Genomic DNA, 20550 nt, shown 5'->3' on the forward strand with positions numbered 1-20550 from the left:
CATTGCTCGACGCGCGGCAAAACCCAAGTTGAAATTTTCGTTCATGGCTTCAACTGCATTCCCGGCCGCGTTCATCGTTACATTTCTATTTTCGGGATGATCAGATGTGTCCTTTACAAACATCATTGTTGGACCGGCTGATCTTGTGTAATCATCGGAATATCTTGCAAGACCAAGTATTGTCGTGGCAACGTCAACATTATCCAAACACGACTCAATATCTTTTCCATCAATCGAGTATGTGGCTTTGCTAAATAACGCCATCACACCATTATTAACAAAACCAACACGATCGCCTATTCCGTATCCAGTACCGTCCGCTTTTAAGATTCTACCTGTGACCTCAGTAAAGGCCTCACAAGGCAGAAAATATCTACTTGTGTCATGAATTTGAAATTCAATTCTCCCCGGCGCGTTAGGTGTTTTCGCATCATAAGAATAAAATTGATAATCGCGCAAGGATTCATCCTTTCTGACTGGTTTATCCATATCAAATGCTACGTTGGATATACGCTGAAACATCTTATTGTAATACATTATTATCTAAAACGAAGACCACTTCCCGCTACTAAACTTGAAGCTATATTTTTTTCTGTTTCTTTGGAAGGTATCAGTGACGCTAGTTTTTGATTTGCAGTTTCATTTATTATTTTGCTAACATTTGCAGGCATGTCCGCGGTGCTTGGTAATTTTACCGGCGGAGGCTTTCTGCGTATTAATCGTGATAGTCTGTCCTTGATCGCCGTGAACACTTTACCGGCGGCTTCACCGATTACACCAGAAGCTTTGTCTTTGATAACATCAATAGCTTTTGACGATAATTGTTTTGCAATTGGTCCCGCCTTTGGAGCTATTCTTGTAAACAATCCTTGAACAACATCTCCAAGTCCATCTCCATAATATGCACTGTAAACAGGATATCGCGAATTTACCACTCTCTCTCGTCGGACCATATGATTAGAGTCATGTATGATCATTTTATTTAATTAGTTATTTCTCTAATCGACTTTCAATCGCGGCGACTTTGAAAATGTCAAAGACATTTTAGTCGCTGTCCACGAGTTCATCAATAAATTCTCGATAGATGTGAGAATCCATGATGCCGCCGCGAAATAGTCGCTGACAGATATCTGCGGCTTCATTTATTATTTCCGGTGAGTTATTTCCGGCACGTTTTCCTCCGATGAGAACTTCCAACCGAGATACGTCGTTGATGACGCCATCAGGACAAGTAATGTGACCACCAAGACCACTACCTGTAGTCTCAAAGCCAAGATCTTCGAAAATATCACCGCCTTCATCTGGACGTTTCTCTGGTGGTGGTGAATAAGGAGGCGGAGGTCCTTGTTGTCTACTTTTGCTAAGTTTATTTTTTGCATCTACAAGTTTTTGGTATCCCTGATCGACCTTTTTTTTGTCGTAGTATACACGATACGCCCATTTAGCAAAATTTTCATCAGTCGTGGACTCATATTTCTTGTTTAAGATTTTTTTTTTGTTATATAAACCAGTTAATATCACTTCAGGTAATTTTTCTTCTGGTGTGTTTTTAAGGATTTTAATAAAACCCGGATCAAATCTCGCAGTTAGTTCAACAATTTCCTTTGCTAGTTTGGGTGCAGCAGCTTCGGAGACTTCAGCGACTTCAGCGACGGGCGGAAGTTGAGCTTTAACTATTTCAGCTGGAAGATCTTTTAAAGACTTTTTTGTTTGTTTGGCCCGCTTTGCAATCTTTTCAGTCCGCTCAGCAGTTTGTTTTAGCACTGGAAGAATACCCTTTCTTCGTTCCTCTTCTTGTTCCTTTCTTCTCCGCTCCCGCTCCTCCACATCCACCACCTCTTCATAAGTCTTAGGCTCTCCCAGTAAAGCTCTTTCAGTAACCATCGCAGCCTTTTCAGCAGCTTTTTCAGTAGCTGTTGTAACGGGTTTAAATAATTCTTCTGCACCTGTTGCAAATTCAACTTGTGCTAGCTGCCGTGCTTGTAATTTTTCTCTGACACTATCACGAACAGGAAGAAATTTTTTTATAGCTTCTAGTCGCTCTCGAGCTAATCTAGCAGAATGTGCTTCTCCAATGTTGGCCATTATTGTTAACTTAAATTTTTAATTCACAACAGAAATCCTAGCATGATTAGCAGCAGAGGGACTACGCCACAAAGTGTTTCGTCGACGTCACCCCGTGAAGAAACTATTTTTTATAGCGAGTTATCGCCGCTGTCGAAATAACCCTTCCGGCCAGAAAAGAGGATTTAGTCATCATAGTTTCTGGCTGGAAGGGTTTATTTTGCGAAATAAGACCTTCTATCGGAAATGTTTTTGATAGATGGTCCTATTTGACTTTAAGGTTGGTGGGCTCAGTCCCTCTGCTGCTAAAATTATTAACAGTCACTAAAGACACATTTTAATTATATGTGTATGATAAATACAAAATTTGCACCAGGAAGACATTTTGAGCCCGAGCGCGATCACGATGGTTCAAAATCATCTGAGTTCTTGGGCAAACGTGTGCAAACATCATAAGGTATATAGTATAGTTATTCTTACACGATGAAGTCTTCACCACTTAACTTGTATTCCAAATACCCAACGAATGAAGTTTCAAACAGGAAAAGAAAATAATAATGTTCAAACTGCGCGTGTAATTCTGATGCATGAAAACAGATGACGTCAATAAACAGACATGAGGTCAAAGCACGCTAAGATTGCCCAATCACGTGTGACGTTTTATAAAGTGATGCAAACACTCTATGAATATAAACTGTCAGACAGATTCTTTTTAAAATAATGTTTTACAGCATTTGGTAATAAAAATATTATTTAATTAAAATGAAAATAAAAGCAATGGTTATTTTGAGACGCATAGGATATATGTTTCTAATAATATCCTATCTTTTTCTACTTTCTACTTGAGGAAAATTTTGCGTTATGAAATAATTTAATTAATTTTGAAAAAATGCATTACATGACTATATATATATATATATATATATATATATATATATATATATATATATATATATATATATATATATATATATATATATATATATATATATATATATCATGTGGAATAAAGAATCATGCGAACAAACCAAAGAAAACACAATTTCTCTTATAATGTACGGTGGTAAAAGTATCGATTGTAGAATAGCATGTGAAGTCTTTGACAGTACTATATATTAAATTTCAATACATGGTTCTTTAAGGACTAAAATATTCGTACATGCTCCCATTTATTTGCAAACCTGCCAACACACACACACACACACACACACCGATGTTAAAACGAAAATGCATCAAGGATATAAAAAAAATTCACAAAACTTAGTCATTTAATTCATAATTTCTAACCTGATTGTCACCAAAGAGTGCCATGCACTGTCATTTTGTTGGCGTTTCGAATCAAACGGGAGTTTTGTAAGTAACATAGTAGCCATATTTGCATAGGCAAGTCTATGTTTTTAAGCAACAGGGGTAATGTAGTTCACCGTCTTTGATAATTTCAGTAATTCCGGAAATATTTGGTGTTACATGTCTCTAGCATGTGTATACAAGAGTTGTCCTTTTTATTTGCTCAGTTTGGTCACGAAATATTAAACATGGACATTTTTAATGAAATGGACTGTTGTATAAACCAGAAAAGGTCAGTGAGCAATCTGTCGCTTGTTTATATCGAGAGCGTCCGTTTGATTTGAAATGCCAATAGGCCCGCAGTGTTAGGGAACTATTATCAACTGTTAAGTTAGAAATTATAAATCAGTGAATGAAATTACTTAATTTCGTGCATCTTTATGTTCTTGATACTTTTTTATTGCAAAATTTGTAACGGGGTACAAACAAACGGGGTGGTGTGCGAATAATATACTCAGTGACATTACCTAACTGATGTTTACCATTTATCATTTCCTAAGTGTTGTTGCATAAACAGCTTAAATCCCGATACCTTATAATATGCAGGATAACGAAATCATTTAGCCAGACGGACAGATAATGATACTCAAGAAAGAATGTCATGTCTTACAATATTGAAAACAATCAACGCTTAAAAATGACACCTCAGTGATTTGCTTGCATACGGAAGCATTATCAAATATTGTGCATGAACATCAGAAAAATAAAGAAGTTGGAAGCAGTAAACACTGCTTATGTGTTAGGGGATAACAATGGAACATGCAAATATAATATACAGCATGTTAGTGTGTCAGTTGAGTTAAGAAATTACCGATGAAAAATTGTAGTTGTTCCTTTCTTATGTCATAAAGAGGTCTGCCCCTATGCCCTGTATAGACTTGAGAGGCCCTGTACCGGTGGTCTTCGCTGACTGGCATAGAATTGATATCGGTTTTGTCAAGGATACTACGAGCTTGTCCAAGTAGCTCAATCACTTCGACAGGCACTGATACATCCTGCAGGGAGTCCTCCATTAAAATCTCAATTCCACGTACCTGAGTCCTTATAATGTTCTCTGCTTCCATCCTATTTGACATGCGCTCTTTATACTTTCTCAATTCTTCCATGATAAAGTTTACTAACGACACCAATCCTGTTGAGCCAGAATACATTTTTGTGGTAACATATCATCAGAGTGAAATGGAATTCAAAAGTACCCCATTATCAAGAATGGCAAAACTTTCTTTGGAGTCGATTGCGTTCATTTGTCATTTCAGGCAATGTAATTGTGTTGATTTGAAGAGGCAATGAACTGGAAGTGATAAATGTTTCAATAGTTATAAAATCACACATTCATCGCAAGTAGTGAAGCTATTACATGTGGATAAATTAGTAGAAAAGAAATACAACTGGGAAAAATAACACTGAATCTAAAATTGCGGTCTCAAACATATATATAAAATAGCATACACAATACAGCACCACTACATATAGCAGATACTGAGACCTAGGCGACCTCTAGCAAAGGTCACAAAAAAATACAAGGGATGGAACTTCGAACAAGGTGAAAAAAACCAGGATTGGACGAACAACCATTTAGATAACACTAAGGAAACATAAATACCCCATCAAAAATTCTAAGACTAAATTTTTTATATAAAATTCTATTTTAAAATAAAACATACTACATATCTGAGGGGGAAACACAAAAACATAAACTACCTTTTCAGTTTTTTGGAAATGGGGGGGGGGGCATCTGTCTGGTCCCCCCTCCCCCCAAGTAATTAACAGCAATCCAACAGCCATCAAAAACCACCTAGCTATGACTTGGAAAGGAACTACTATCAAAATTTACCTTACACTCTCAATTTGACCAGCTAGAAAAAAGAAGAAAGAAACATAATATAGTACAAAGCTAAAATTGGAAAAGAATTACTATCCAAATTGCCTCAACATACTTAATCTACCCAAACAGCATTATCTCAGAGGGAACGTTGCCCTCACCCACAGCATCAGAAGAAGTTTCAGTAAAAAATTTCAAATAACATTTTGTGCTTGCGAAGCGCAGATGTCCACACTTACCTGCTGGACTATTCAAAGTAAAATTAAATATGTTTTGCTTTCGTAAGCATGTTAATACAAACTCGAATATGATTAGTATTCCTATATATGGTGCAGCACAATTAGGTGTACATATAGTACAGCACAATACGGTGTATATACATTACAGCACAAGTAATTAACCTTATAGTACAGCACAATAAGGTGTAGATACAGTACAACACAATAACGTGTAGATACAGTGCAGCATAATAAGATGTAGATATAGTACAGCACAATAAGGTGTACACACACTACAGCACAATAAGGTGTAGATACAGTACAGCACAATAAGGTGTAGATACGTTACAGCACAATAAGGTGTACACACAGTACAGCACAATAAGGTGTAGATACAGTACAGCACAATAAGGTGTAGATACGTTACAGCACAATAAGGTGTACATACAATACAGCACAATAAGGTGTAGATACAGTACAGCACAATAAGGTGTAGATACAGTACAACACAATAACGTGTACGGTGCAGCATAATAAGATGTAGATATAGTACAGCACAATAAGGTGTAGATATAGTACAGCACAATAAAGTGTACACACAGTACAGCACAATAAGGTGTAGATACAGTACAGCACAATAAGGTGTAGATACAGTGCAATACAATAACGTGTAGATACAGTGCAGCATAATAAGATGTAGATATAGTACAGCACAATAAGGTGTAGATATAGTACAGCACAATAAAGTGTACACACAGTACAGCACAATAAGGTGTAGATACAGTGCAATACAATAACGTGTAGATACAGTGCAGCATAATAAGATGTAGATATAGTACAGCACAATAAGGTGTAGATATAGTACAGCACAATAAAGTGTACACACAGTACAGCACAATAAGGTGTAGATACAGTACAGCACAATAAGGTGTAGATACAGTGCAGCACAATAAGGTGTAAATATAGTACAGCACAATAAGGTGTACATACAGTACAGCACAATGAGGTGTACATACAGTACAGCACAATAAGGTGTAGATATAGTACAGCATAATAAGGTGTACATACAGTAATGCACAATAAGGTGTAGATACAGTACAGCACAATAAGGTGTACATAAAGCACAGCACAATAAGGTGCACATACAGTACAGCACAATAAGGTGTACACACTGTACAGCACAATAAAGTGTACACACAGTACAGCACAATAAGGTGTAGATATAGTACAGCACAACAAGATGTACATATAGTACATCACAACAAGGTGTACATATAGTACAGCACAATAAGGTGTACATAGAGTACAGCACAACAAGATGTACATACAGTAGAGCAAAATAATGTGTACATATAGTACAGCAAAATACATATAGTAAAGTTAGGAGCTACCACGACTAATAATAATAATAATAATAATAATAGTAATGATAATAATAATAATAATAATAATATTATTATTATTATTATTATTATTATTATTAGAAGAAGAAGAAGAAGAAGAAGAAGAAAAAGAAGCATAACAGAATTAGAAATAGATAAAGCGATTTACCAGTTAACTAGGAATAAAGCTCCGGGGTTAGATAGGATAACACCCGAGTTTTATCAAAAGTTCAAAAAATGTTTAATTCCAATAATGAAAATTCTCAACAATACCATTTATAAAAAAAAATCAAGAAATGATAGAAAGTATGAAAACAGGAGTTATTACACTCATCTTTAAAAACAAAGGCTAGACTTCAGACCTAAAATATTGGAGACCAGTCTCGTTACTTAATATTGATTACAAAATACTCAGTAAATATTTAGCAAATAGAGTTAAACCAATAATAAGGGTACATAAAAGATCCAAACCAAACGTATGGTGAAGAAAGCAGAAATATACAGAATAATATACTTTCAATAAAGACAATACTAGATTATATGGAAACATTTAATATTGATGGCGCTTTAATCCTCATTGATCAGGAGAAGGTGTTTGATAGGGTAGAAATGTGTTATATTTTGCAGATATTGCATAAAATTGAATTTGGAAATGTATTCCAAAACTGGATCAAAACACTTTATAAGAATATAAAATCATTGGTACAGACCAATGGTGCAAAAACCAATCCGTTCTCAGTAAACGGTTCTGTAAGACAGGGTTGTCCACTATCTATGTTAATGTACGAAACAGGGATAGAGGCACTACATAATGCAATCCAAAATCATAAAATAATCCGAGCAGTAAGAGTAACTAACATGAGGGAGGAGTGTAAAACCTTCCAACATGAGGACGATTGCTCCAACTTTATAACTTCAAAGCAATGGTATAAGTATTTAATGCAGCAGTAAAACCTTTTTGGATTAGCCTCGGGTGCAAAGATAAACCGAATTAAAACTGAAATACTACTTATAGGCAAATGGAAGGAGAATTATCAAGCGCTCCCTATAGAACTCATAAGAAATCAAGTTAAAGGACTAGGAATAAATCTAGAGAAAGTCAGTAAAATGTTAAATTTTCTACAAATTAGGAAAAAATTAGAGAAACATGCTATAATATGGAATGATAGGCAAATAAATTTATTTGGAAAAATACAAATTGCGAAATTGTATTTATACAACTCGATTTGGTACGAATTTGACGTATCGGACTTTGAATTTATATATCTAAATACATCTGAATCGTTAATAACAAAATTTATACGGAATGAGATCCACAAATTACCAAAATACACATTATAAAAAGATAGGAAAAAAGGAGGACTCAATCTCATGGACTTGAGTTAAATAAGTAGCAAATTATATTTCCAGATTGAATAAACGTCAGGAAAATCCAGAATATCACTGGCATGGCATATACCTTTACTGGTTTGGCTTTCTTCTATCCAGTAAGCATGGAATTTATAGGAATAATAGCATGACAAAATTGCAAGTGCACCCCAAATTAGCGTAAAGAATAACACAAACTATACAAAATTACAAAACAAGCAAAGAATATTGGACCATGTTTAATAAGAATGAATTGGAAAATATGATAAAACACAATACAAAAGTAAAGCCAAACAAGGTGGAAACACTAAATTTAGAGATTGACTTGAACATAGTACGAAAATCATTGGAACAAAATAAAAGAGATAAGCAAACAAACGAGCATTTACCAATATCTACATGATGTAGGGTGGACAGGTGAAAATGCCCACAAGAGACACCTTATCTCCAACATCCCTCCTTGTCCCATGTGCAAGGGACCACATAGCAAAAAACATAATTTTATACTACAGATCCTTAAATAAACAAAGATAAATATAAAAACTAAAAGTATAAGCAAATTGGTCAATTTTGAGCCCAAAAAATCTTCCTTATACCCATAAAATAACAGACAAAATTTTGTACAGAGAAGTGATAGACTTCATTTATAATGCTATATAAAATAGAAGATAACAGCTTTGGATTACTGAATTATATACTCTGGAAAGCCTATAAGCGGCTAGCAAAAACTCCATCAGAAAAACAAACTAACTTTGAGAAACTAACCCCCGGAAAAGCCACTTATAATGAGCTTGCTATAAGGACACCGACATACCCCTCACCCCCACCCCCAACCGACAGACACAGACCCGACTTCGGCATTTGAAACAAATGTAGCCGAAATAGACTCGTTAAACCAGACTATTAAAAATTAATTCAGACAGAGATTTACCGTTCTTCTAAAACAAAGTGAGGGAGAAACTGGACCAAAATCCCGCCAGCTGATGACAGATAGAAGACAGCAGGCGGTGATTAAATTACCAAACAAGACCGAAAAGCGTGCCCATATAAACCTGCAACGTAATGAAAAACGGTTAACACAGAAGGGACTAACATAAGGACACATACGAGTGATTCATATTAAATACCACAAGGGAGAATTAGCAGTAAATGACCAGGAAATAGAGCCAAAAAAATACAAAATAATTATTAAACACAGGGCAAAACAAGAGCTAATGAAACTTAGCCAAACTTTTTTCCTTATCATGCCTACAAAGAAACAAACCAAAAAATCATATTGTTTCCGAAAAGCCATCTTAGGTGGCTAGTAAAACTACACCAGAGACTCTTTTGATCTGCATATTTTCCATCACGTCCGCGTGACGGAAACATTTCAATCCCATCCCTGGGCAAAAGCAACCGAAGCTTGCTATCTAAATATAACCCACATGAGTTGATGTAATTAATAACAATGTCATCGTGGCCACTTTGTCTCATATATAACTACATACATATAACAAAATATTTGAAAAATGGAAAATCAGGAGCAGGACTCCCCGAAAGTGAGAGTCTTGCAACTGTAATACAATAGAAGAAAATAAATGGTAAAATATAGAAATAAAGAAATAAACAATTTGTGACATAATAGTAAACGGAAGCAGGACTCTACAGTGAACAAGCCACTCAGAAGTGGCACGCCAATGAGATTTAACGAAAGAATTCTGCAACCATCCAGTTGAGAACTAATGACAATAAATAAACAAAAATGACATCTCTTCCCCTAGACGATCTCAATATGGACATGACGACAGACTGATGACAATATCCACTTTAACAAACATTTTTTCCATCACGTCCGCCTGATGGAAAATTTCAATCCCTTTTCGGGGAGAAAGCAACGAAAGTTTTGATCTATACTAGAACACACATATTACGATTTATTAACGTTGATGTATTACCCTAAGGGTATCACTTACAAATCGGTGATGCTGTTTTATTTTATTTTTAAAATTTTTATAGAATCCATCGCCTTTCGTTGTTATTTTCATACATCATTAGCTAACATTTGGGTTTATTCAAGCATGATCTGTGCTTCTTCTTCGCCATAAACACTCCAAGAAGTCAACTGTCTATTGTTCACGTAGTAGTCTTTCAAAATGTATGACTAAGCCCTCCCCCCTCCCATTTTCAATACATTTGGAAAGGAGTGTGGTGTTTCAAATGCACTAAGAGTCGCGAAACATGATTTCTAATAAAATTATATTCGATCTCCCAGAGGAAAACTAAAAAAAAAAAAAACAAAAAAAAAACAGTAATATGTTAATGCAAACTAGATTAAATGGAGGAAAAAGAAGATTGCTTACATACAGAACTTGGACGAATAATGCCTATGTACGTATGGCCGGTAACATGAGACATACAAAAAGTTGCGGACAACAAATTGTTGGTTTAGTGCGTATGCTACGTTAGGTCATTAAACATGGTAATTACTATTGATCAAATACAATGAAGATTTAATCTCCTTAGCTGATAGATCTAGCTGAGATGAAGCATTGAAAACTCGTGCAGTACAAGGCAGATTTTAAACTAAAATACACAGACATTCATTAATGTGGATAGTCACTTTATCCTGATTGGAAAACATTGTTCTTATTTATATCAAATGAGAAGAAACACTAACCTTAGCTGTTAAATGTCGTCTGCAAAAATCTCAGCCGAATTCTGTAAACACGCCTGTCGATTGTAAGTCTGCCTAACAGCGCCCCCCTGTGTTTGTTTAGATTCACGCTAGCTGATTTACACTTTGATCAGACCGTTTACATTCCATACTTTTCATTTAATACCACATCATTTGGAATATGAGCTGATCATTCCATTCTGTTCTTCAGACCATTTCAACTAATGCCAGATCATTTGGAATCTGAATACATCATTTCATTTTTGGGTTAAATCATTTAATTCTAGACTACACAATTTCATTTAATACTACGTCATTTGGAAGCAGATTTCATCAATCCGTTTTGTTCTTTAAATCATTTAATTTAATACCCCATCATTTGGAATCTGAATTCATCATTTCATTTGTTGAGTTAAATCATTTCATTTCATACTTAGTAATTTCATTTAATAATATGTCATTTGGAAGCAGATTTCATCAATCCGTTTTGTTCTTTAAATCATTTTATTTAATACCAGATCATTTGGAATTTAAATTCATGATTTCATTTGTTGAGTTAAATCATTTCATTTTAGACTACATCATTTTATTTAATAGCACGTCATTTGGAAGCATATATCATCATTCCGTTTTGTTCTTTAAATCATTTTATTTTATGCCAGATCATTTCATTTAACGCCACATCATTTGAAATCTGAATTCATTATTTCATTTTTGGGGTTCAGTCATTTCATTTCATGCTACATCATTTCATATCACACAACATGATTTGGAATCTGAATTCATCATTCCGTTTGGTGGGTTAAATCATTTCATTTCACTCTACATCATTTCATTTAATACCACGTCATTTGAAATCTAAATGCATCATTTGGTTTTGTTCGTTAAATCATTTCATGTGACACCACATCATTTGGAATCTGGATTGCTCATTTCATTTGCTAGGTTAAATCATTTGATTTCATACTAGATCATTTGATTAATGTAATTTTGGCGGCGACGGCTGCCCATACGATATCAGTTATATTTTCGTCCCTCTGCTTAATTACCTACCGGATGTAGTAAATACCTAACACAAGTGGGAGATAACTAGGTTACAGAAAGAGTCTATACTTGAATCATGATGTACGTTTCCAATGTACATATTTATCTATGTTTAGGCAGGCCAAACTGAGAAATGATTGGTGGTTTAGGCGTCATTAATTGTGCCCTAAATATCTTGAGAGCAGTTATACTGTTGATGAAAGAACAGTTATTTATATTTTGTTTATTATGTCGTAGTTCCTGTTTGAGTCTTCACGTTATTCTTCTTACTTGTGTGAATTATCGGAATGCATGTTGACCTCCAACCGTCTTCAATAATGGAAATCTTTAGTGGGATAAAAAGTGCCCAGAACTTACATAATTCATTCGTTTATTCGTTGATTTATAATTTCTAACCTGAATGTAACCAGAACGTACCTAACACTACCAGCCTTTCAGGCTTGACGGACTTCCCATACTAACATGGCACCTTGTTGCGTCCACAATGGTCAAGTTGATTTCCTCAACAGTACAGGGGGTGAACAGAGGAATATGGCGGCCAAACCAGCTGAAAATGACACCAAAAAAAAATAAATAAATAAATGTAAATGGAACCGGTTACTGTCCACGGAAAATTACTATCACGTTTTTTTTTTATACTTCTGTATCTTTCACAGTAGTCAACGATTGGAACATAGCCTGCTGGACTTGCTTTATAAATCTAAACTCCGCTGGTAGTATAATAACTGTCTTCAAATTTATGTGTCTGTAATAATTCAAAATCACAAATATTTCTTTTCTGGATCAAGTTGAATTTTATGCCGTCTTTTCTTAACTTTTTAATTGCAGAATTAATATCATTAATATTTTCGTACTTCATTATATATATATATATATATATATATATATATATATATATATATATATACACACACACACACACACACACATATTATATTCCTCAACCAAGACGATAAAATACAATTGTGTAATATAGCGCAAAAACACAACCCCTAGATTACTAAATATATATTTCACTTACCTATGTTGTTCACTCCCGATGATATATATATATATATATATATATATACTTTCACCACCAATGAACATAAGTCTCAGAATGAATAAATTATTGTTCTATCAATAGTTATTCTAACAATGAGTATAATGACACAAAAAATTAAATAAATAGTAATATAATATTAGTAGCAACAAAGCAAGGTAGCTACTTAATTACACTACCAGATATATCTTAGTTTGATATAGTTATCTCCTTTCAACAATAATGAAAAAATATCTTTTGTTTATATTTCTTAGAGAGAGCAAATCTGGCAATATTATCTGCAACATATTTTACCGAACGCACTGAAATATCAAAATATTTTCCAGCTCCTTTGATTGATTGAAATATTATTTCTTCACCAGTTTCTGTATTTAAAGATTTTACAAATTTTGCAGCTTTTGAATTTTGCCATTGCCACCAAATCTGCTGTTTTGGCTTTGTGTAATAGCTCGCAAATTATCGATCACAAGACCGTCTTCGAGAATCCCCCGAAAACATTCGTAGACAAACCTATGACTGAAATAATGAGTATTCCCTTTAGTATTGATCATGAGATAACCAGTATTAGTGACATTACCAAGTGGCTTTTTAGTTGATAGTTCCTGAGATACCACACCATCACGAGATGCCTCGTAATCCTTTATGAGAGGATGTTTTACAAATTCATTTTGCTCTCTTTATATAATAATATTATGTGTTTAAATGATTATTTGTCTAAATGACTATTCTGAAATCTAGCGATATAGATACCAGCGTTTCTTATAACTTTGACATTATTATCAGTATCAATTTTTTACATTATAATATCTTTTCAGTACTCTGTAGTTTTGCCACCACATTGAACACACAACTCTGTTTTTTTCTAACCCCAACAACACATTTCAAACTCGGTTTAGGACCTAAACGGCCTTTCCCTACACTTTGTGAGTGATACGCTCAGAATTCGTTTACATAAGCTTTGTCACGATGAGTTGTAGAACCTTTCATAAGCCATTTGCATTTATTCTTTGTTTGAATCATTATATATATATATATATATATATATATATATATATATATATATATATATATATATATATATATATATATATGTATGTATAACAGTTCAATTTCAATATATATTTGTCTTAATTATATGATGAGATTTCATTCACGATTAAAATTAAGCCGTCTAAATATAAATTTAATATTGACAGAATATCCCCTGACTTACCGATGCGAGCTCTGGTTAATCGGACGAATAAAACCTTGATTAAAACTATTCATTACGCCAAGAAATAATTTAGTAAAGATGGTGCATCTTATGTCTGGTCAACGTTCAAAATCATAAGAAACACCGATGGTGTCGACGATGTTATCAATGCTCCAATGAACAACAAACGAGCGGCAACGATTATTAATTATCTCGACAATCAAAGATATTTTTTCAGAGTAAAGTTTACTGTATTAGCAGAAACAAACTAGAATACCTGGATTATCAGTATTAAACTTGACCCTGTCATTCATTATGAAAAAATTTTCCGTATTAAGTAAAAATTCCAAACCATTATTGTTGACTGGTTTTGAAAAACCGTACGATGAAATAGCGTATCCTGTAACCCCGGTTATTTAGCGTTAATAATCTAAAACCGGTGAAAAATTTTCAAGGCCAAATTGTGTTGTCGAACGAGTAACGGAACATGTTACAAACGCGATACGTGGAAATCGTTTGACGGATAAGAGACGTAAAATAATAAACGAGATGGGGGGGGGGGGGGTAGTTAAAGACACCAGAGCGTCTGTCAAAGAAATTAAAATTCCCAATAACTGTAAAAACAATAACCAGTGAGATTTTATACAAATCAAAATATCATTCGAAAGGAGCTTCGATTGAAATTATTGATCATAATGCGCATGCGTGAATTAATACAGTAACAATATTTTCACAAAATCGAATTGTTAAAATTTACCAAGGTGATATATTTGATTTTATTAACGAAATAAGTAAGAACGATCCTGTATCCGTGTGGCTGTTTCAAAGTTTAGATAATGGAAACTATGATCAGTTTGTACGGCCTAATGGAGATATCTATTGCACAGAATCTCTTCATGAAGAAATGAAAAATCCTGCGTTGAAATATACCCATGACGATGCTGAACAATTACTTATTAATTGTTTTGCCGTTCCGTCAGTTGCTGCTCATTTTGCTAACAGAAAAATTCGTGGAAAGCAACAAAATTTGATTTTCTTGAAGAAATACAACGCAGTTGTGTCGAATACGGACACGTAGATTATGGAATACTAAATACGATTATAGGGATGTTATTTCGGTTGATATGGTTGCATGTTATCTAGGAGGTTTTCTTGGACTTCACCCAAGGAGGATCGTATGATCATAAACGACATTGTACAATATTAATTATAGATGATGCTGAACTCGAGTTATAATTGCTGATACAACGAATAGAAACACATTTATAGGTCTAAGTAATATTAATTTTTCACACGGAACTAAATTAGGTATAATTGTGAGTTATATTGTTGGTGAGTCAACGCAGTTTACTCATTTAAGATCTTCAATGCTGGCGTACGTTTCGATAAACATATTATCGATGATAAAAAGAGTTTCTGGGTTTGCTGTCAGAGTCTCTACGGATTCGATTCGATTTTTATCAATAAAAAAATACTGGAGTGCTTGAACAACTACATGTCGGCACTTATGCATCATGAGGTGAATGGAGAATAAAGCAAGAAAATATACTTAATTGTTCTGAATCCGCCGACGTTGAAATTAAGGATATTTATTAGCAAAAAATCTAATATCAAAATTGTCATCTGCACTATCAGTATTTAATCCTGTAGCTAGACATAACATAGTTTATCTCAATGGGCCTGGATATTCTGGTAAAACAACTCATGTGATCGAATTATTCTGGAACAGTTGTTCAGAAATATTTGCATTAACACCTGCACACAGACTCACAAGAGAAATGAAAGAAAGAAATTTTAAATCATGCACTTATCATAAATTCTTTCGATGAAAGGGAGATAAATGGACTCCTGATCGAATGGGAGAGAAATATATTCGAAGGATTATTGTTTGGGATTAAATATGCACCGTTTCATTAGAAACATTACAAATATTTCTTGATTAGTTATTGACAAAAATACTGCTGTAATAATGTGCGGCAGATCATGGTCAACCACCATCTTTACTTGGATCCTCTCCACATAAATAGCTGAGGAATTTTGTAGATTATTATGAAGATATAAGATATGATCATAGATCACTTGATCCAAAATTAAGAGAGTTTAAGAAATTAATCGGACTAGAACCTAATAAAATTCAATGTGAAATAATGCGTGAAATAATTTCAAAAACTCCTATTAACAATTTTCGGAATTTATGGAGACCAAATGATTTGATAGTGGCAAGTAGAGAGATAGTTCGTGATACACTTCAACAATTATTTTTTTTACATAAAGAAAAAATTTAAAATCTACCTGTACCATTGTGGTATCGCCCAGCAGATACGCGACGACAAAATAGCTACGTTGATATACCAGGATCGTTAGAAAAACAAAATATAGTATTAAATGATTTTGTTTTAGTTCCTGTCAGTGTTGTTGGGGGCTCATTTACGATGGGCAAAACTCCATGGACGCTTGGATACGCAATGACAATTTTTGGATCGTCAATGATCGTATCGAGTGGTCAAACTTAGTTTATCTCGCAGTGTCTTGAGTCAGAAGAATATCTCATCAGTGGAGGGTTATCATAGACTTTACAGAAAATTATAATCAAACTCAGGAAACCATTGCTAGCAATGGCGATGATATAGTAAGAACAAAATTAATTATAAAGTGTGTGACAAAAAAAAAATAACCGCGACTTTGATCTCGATGCTGAATTTATCATGACATTGAAACAACAGCAAAATAATCATTGTGCGAGCTGAAACTCAGTTGTGGCAATATTCAGAAAATAATCCAAGACAATTTACCGTAGATACAATTAATAATAGTCTTGGTCATACATGTGAAAATGAGATGCTGACCTGTCTTGGATGTAATCGACGTCGAGGAGGTAGTTTACAAAAGTCAACGCGGTGGTAATTGTGTGTCTTCAGGAATTACTTGTAATTGTTCACGTACAAATCCACGTTGATGAGCAGTTGAATCTAGTCTTTGTATTACAGGTCCACCCGTAGATCTTACCACGCTAGAAATGTTATGTGTCGTAATACTCCAAATAGGATCAATCGCTCTTTTTTTTACCACCTTCAGGTTCGCTAGGTTCATATAAATATCTTACGGTCACATTACCTAATGCTAGTTGTTTTGAAAATTCATGTCGTTGTATTGGTATTTGTTATTTTTTTAAATCGCATTAATAGGTTTCATGGCAGTTGTTCGAGTAATTTCATTATTTAACGCAGCTATCACACTTGGTAATCTTGCATCCAATTCGCGAGATCTCATATCTTTCTAAATTATTTCCTTTGCATATTGATATCCAAATAACCTCTCAGCAAGTGTTCGATTACATCGTTCAACACTTGCCTGATCACGATAAATTGTGGTATGTCCTCGTCTAATTTTGATGTTATATTTTTTCGTCAGATATGATACTGCGCCAAGAAATTCCTTGCCATAATCAACCTGTAATGGTTGTGGCCATCGCAAGGGTCCTGGTTGATAAATTCGTTAAAAATCAGATACATGTTCAGCCGCTGTTTTAGTTGATAACGGCTCTGCTTCTTTAAATCGTCTTGCAACGTTTACGAAAGTCAATGCGTATTTGTATGTACGTGATTGACGTCTAACAATTTTAATATTATCATGTGGTAAAAATAAAATATCTGCTTGATGAACATCATTAGGATTGCTGACATAACGTGCATGCTGAATTTTTTTTAGGTGGTGGTAGCTAAATTTACCATATTGCCTGTCGTGCTAACCATTTTGCAGCAACATAACGTGTAACATTTGTTGCATCAGCGAATTTACTAATCGCTGCTCTACCCCTCCAATATCCTCTTGGGCTATAATAAATCGATTTCATTATTTTATAATAATCGGTTGATTAATTACTGGCTCCTAATACTAGTTTACCTTTCATCGCGAATCTTACCAACCAATTAATGATTCTCTGAAAGATTTTTTTTAAATATGGAATTTAACGAATGAATCAACTTTACATCTGCAATATGTCGTTGTTGCAGATCTGGATTTTTAAAAGCTACATCATGAACGTGACACGGTTTATCAATATCATTTATTGGATACTCTCCAGGTCTTGGTTGATCTCGACCGTCAAGTCGGACATCAAGTCGAGTTCCAGGACCACACTAGTTTTATCCACGAATATGTTTTTCTCCTGGGTTTTAGCTCATGGAGTTCCTGGTAATTTTCCTAATAAAGTAGCGATATCACCACCTATTTTATTATTAGAAATAAATGTATATTTTTGTACCACATTTTACACATTTACCTGTAAGTGCACGCTTTTTATTTTATTTTTATTATTGCAGTTAATCCACTTGTGGTGGTGGATGCTCTATACTGAACACAATATAAATCCGCATTATTTATTATATTTGTATTTCATGAATGTCATTGATTTCTCAGCGACAAGAAAGCAAGAGCCAGTCAAGCATATTTCAGCAGTAACGAATTCCATCAGAATGGTAATAATAGGTCCATCTGGATCGGGTAAAACACAATTATTACCTAATTTGATAATGAGATGGCTCAAGTAGCTATGTTGTATTTAGTAGCTCCGTCAGTTGATGATCAGAGAGGTTACGATGTACTTCAAGATTTTAATGAAAACGCAAAATTGTTGGACTAAGAGTGTAAAGTTGTGATTAATTTTATGACCGATATTGATGAAGCCCCATCTATAGATGACCTCGATGGATTAATAATAATTTAGTAGAGTATGACCACGTAATGATGGACAAACAATCAAATCCAGCTAGAATATTTTCTAAAGGCAGACATAAAAACACAGACGTGATTTATGTTACTCAACGATATACACAAATACCTAAAGTGATCAGAGATAACTGGAATATTTTAGTCGTGTTTAATAGAGTCGATACACATACTCTGAGAAATATTCATCAGACTTGGTATAGTGGGGATATGGGTATGAGTAAGTTCAAAACCTTATTTTCAAAAGCACAATCTAGTCCACACAGATTTATAACAATAAATTTACATGATCCTCGATCACGATATCGTATAGGTCTTGATAAAATCTTTGGTTGAGAGGTTGATTTAATTACTTATAAATTTATAGCAGCAGAGGAGGTGCGACGTCAATGAAACGTCCGGCGAGTAAACGAAGGCATATACAAATTTAGAGAAAAACACGAACGACAACGTTAAAGTAACCGAAAAACTAACCCAATTAGAAAAACTCACGGTAAGTTAGAGGCTTCGGTTTGGTGTTATTCACCTCCTCTGCCGCTATTGACCCCAGGCAAATTTCTTAACTGAAGGCTACGGTGCGACCTTTTGAGCTATTAATGTGTAATAATTTAAAGATATGAATATATTTGTGAATTTGGTCTTTCCGGCTTGTGTTGTTATTGAAATTTATGTGAGGCATGTACACCTCATGTAGTTACTGCTGAGTATGTATCCAGTTATATACCAATAGATAGTCGGCTAAGAAGCAGAGTTAGCCATTTATAGTAGTAGACAGGTTTGTTCAAGGCAAGTAGAATATCTCAAAACTATTTTGAATTGCTTCAAGCTATTAAGTATACAATGTTTTTCAAAATTATCACCCAGGGAAAGAGGCTGTATTTGCACTGTGAGCAACACGTGTTCTCAAAAATTACCATTGAACATGAAAAGTGCATGTATACATTTGGGGGTGGGGTGAATCATTTTTTTATTCTATGAATTCTCACTGACTTGTCAGGTCAAGTGAATAATATTCTTATGTTTGGCTATATTATACCTATCCAAAACTATTGATCGTTTTGACCTCACTCGCATATTTCATTATTTTTTTATGAATTTTTATATTAAGCTGGTGTATGCAAAACCAACTTTGTGCATAAAAACTGTCCCTTGCACCAATATCGGAGTCTAGGACACACGGTACTAATTATACGGAAGAACTGTGAACCAGTCTAGAAATGGGTGAAGAAATGATAGAGTATTTACAGGTTTGGTGGTCCATAATTGGTTAATAATGAAAATTAAAATTTTAGGAAAAATATCTTTTGAGAGCTTATCCTATATGTAATGTAAAAAAAATATTGATAAATTTCTACTGATGCAACTTTAGCATTTTTACAGGCTTGACTCAGGAGTACTCAATACTGAAAGTAGCACCTGATTCATTTGGTGCAGAATCAATAACACGTGTTTCATGCACATGTATGTAAACAAATTGCCGCGGGTCATATGGTGTTCTCCACACATAAGCTTGCACCAAGGTTAGATGTGCACGAAAAATTATAGGTGTCATTATCAGCACCCATAAATTTTAAGTTATTGAATTTTGAATATGATAGTGTTTCCATATGTTTACCATTGGAGTGGAATTAGTACCGTGAGTCCTCTAGCGCATGGAGCACAAAGAGCATGGAACCAGACTAGATTA

Source organism: Sinohyriopsis cumingii, chromosome 1 (genome assembly GCF_028554795.1).
Source record: "Sinohyriopsis cumingii isolate HCF-2022 chromosome 1, ASM2855479v2, whole genome shotgun sequence".
Taxonomy (NCBI): domain Eukaryota; kingdom Metazoa; phylum Mollusca; class Bivalvia; order Unionida; family Unionidae; genus Sinohyriopsis; species Sinohyriopsis cumingii.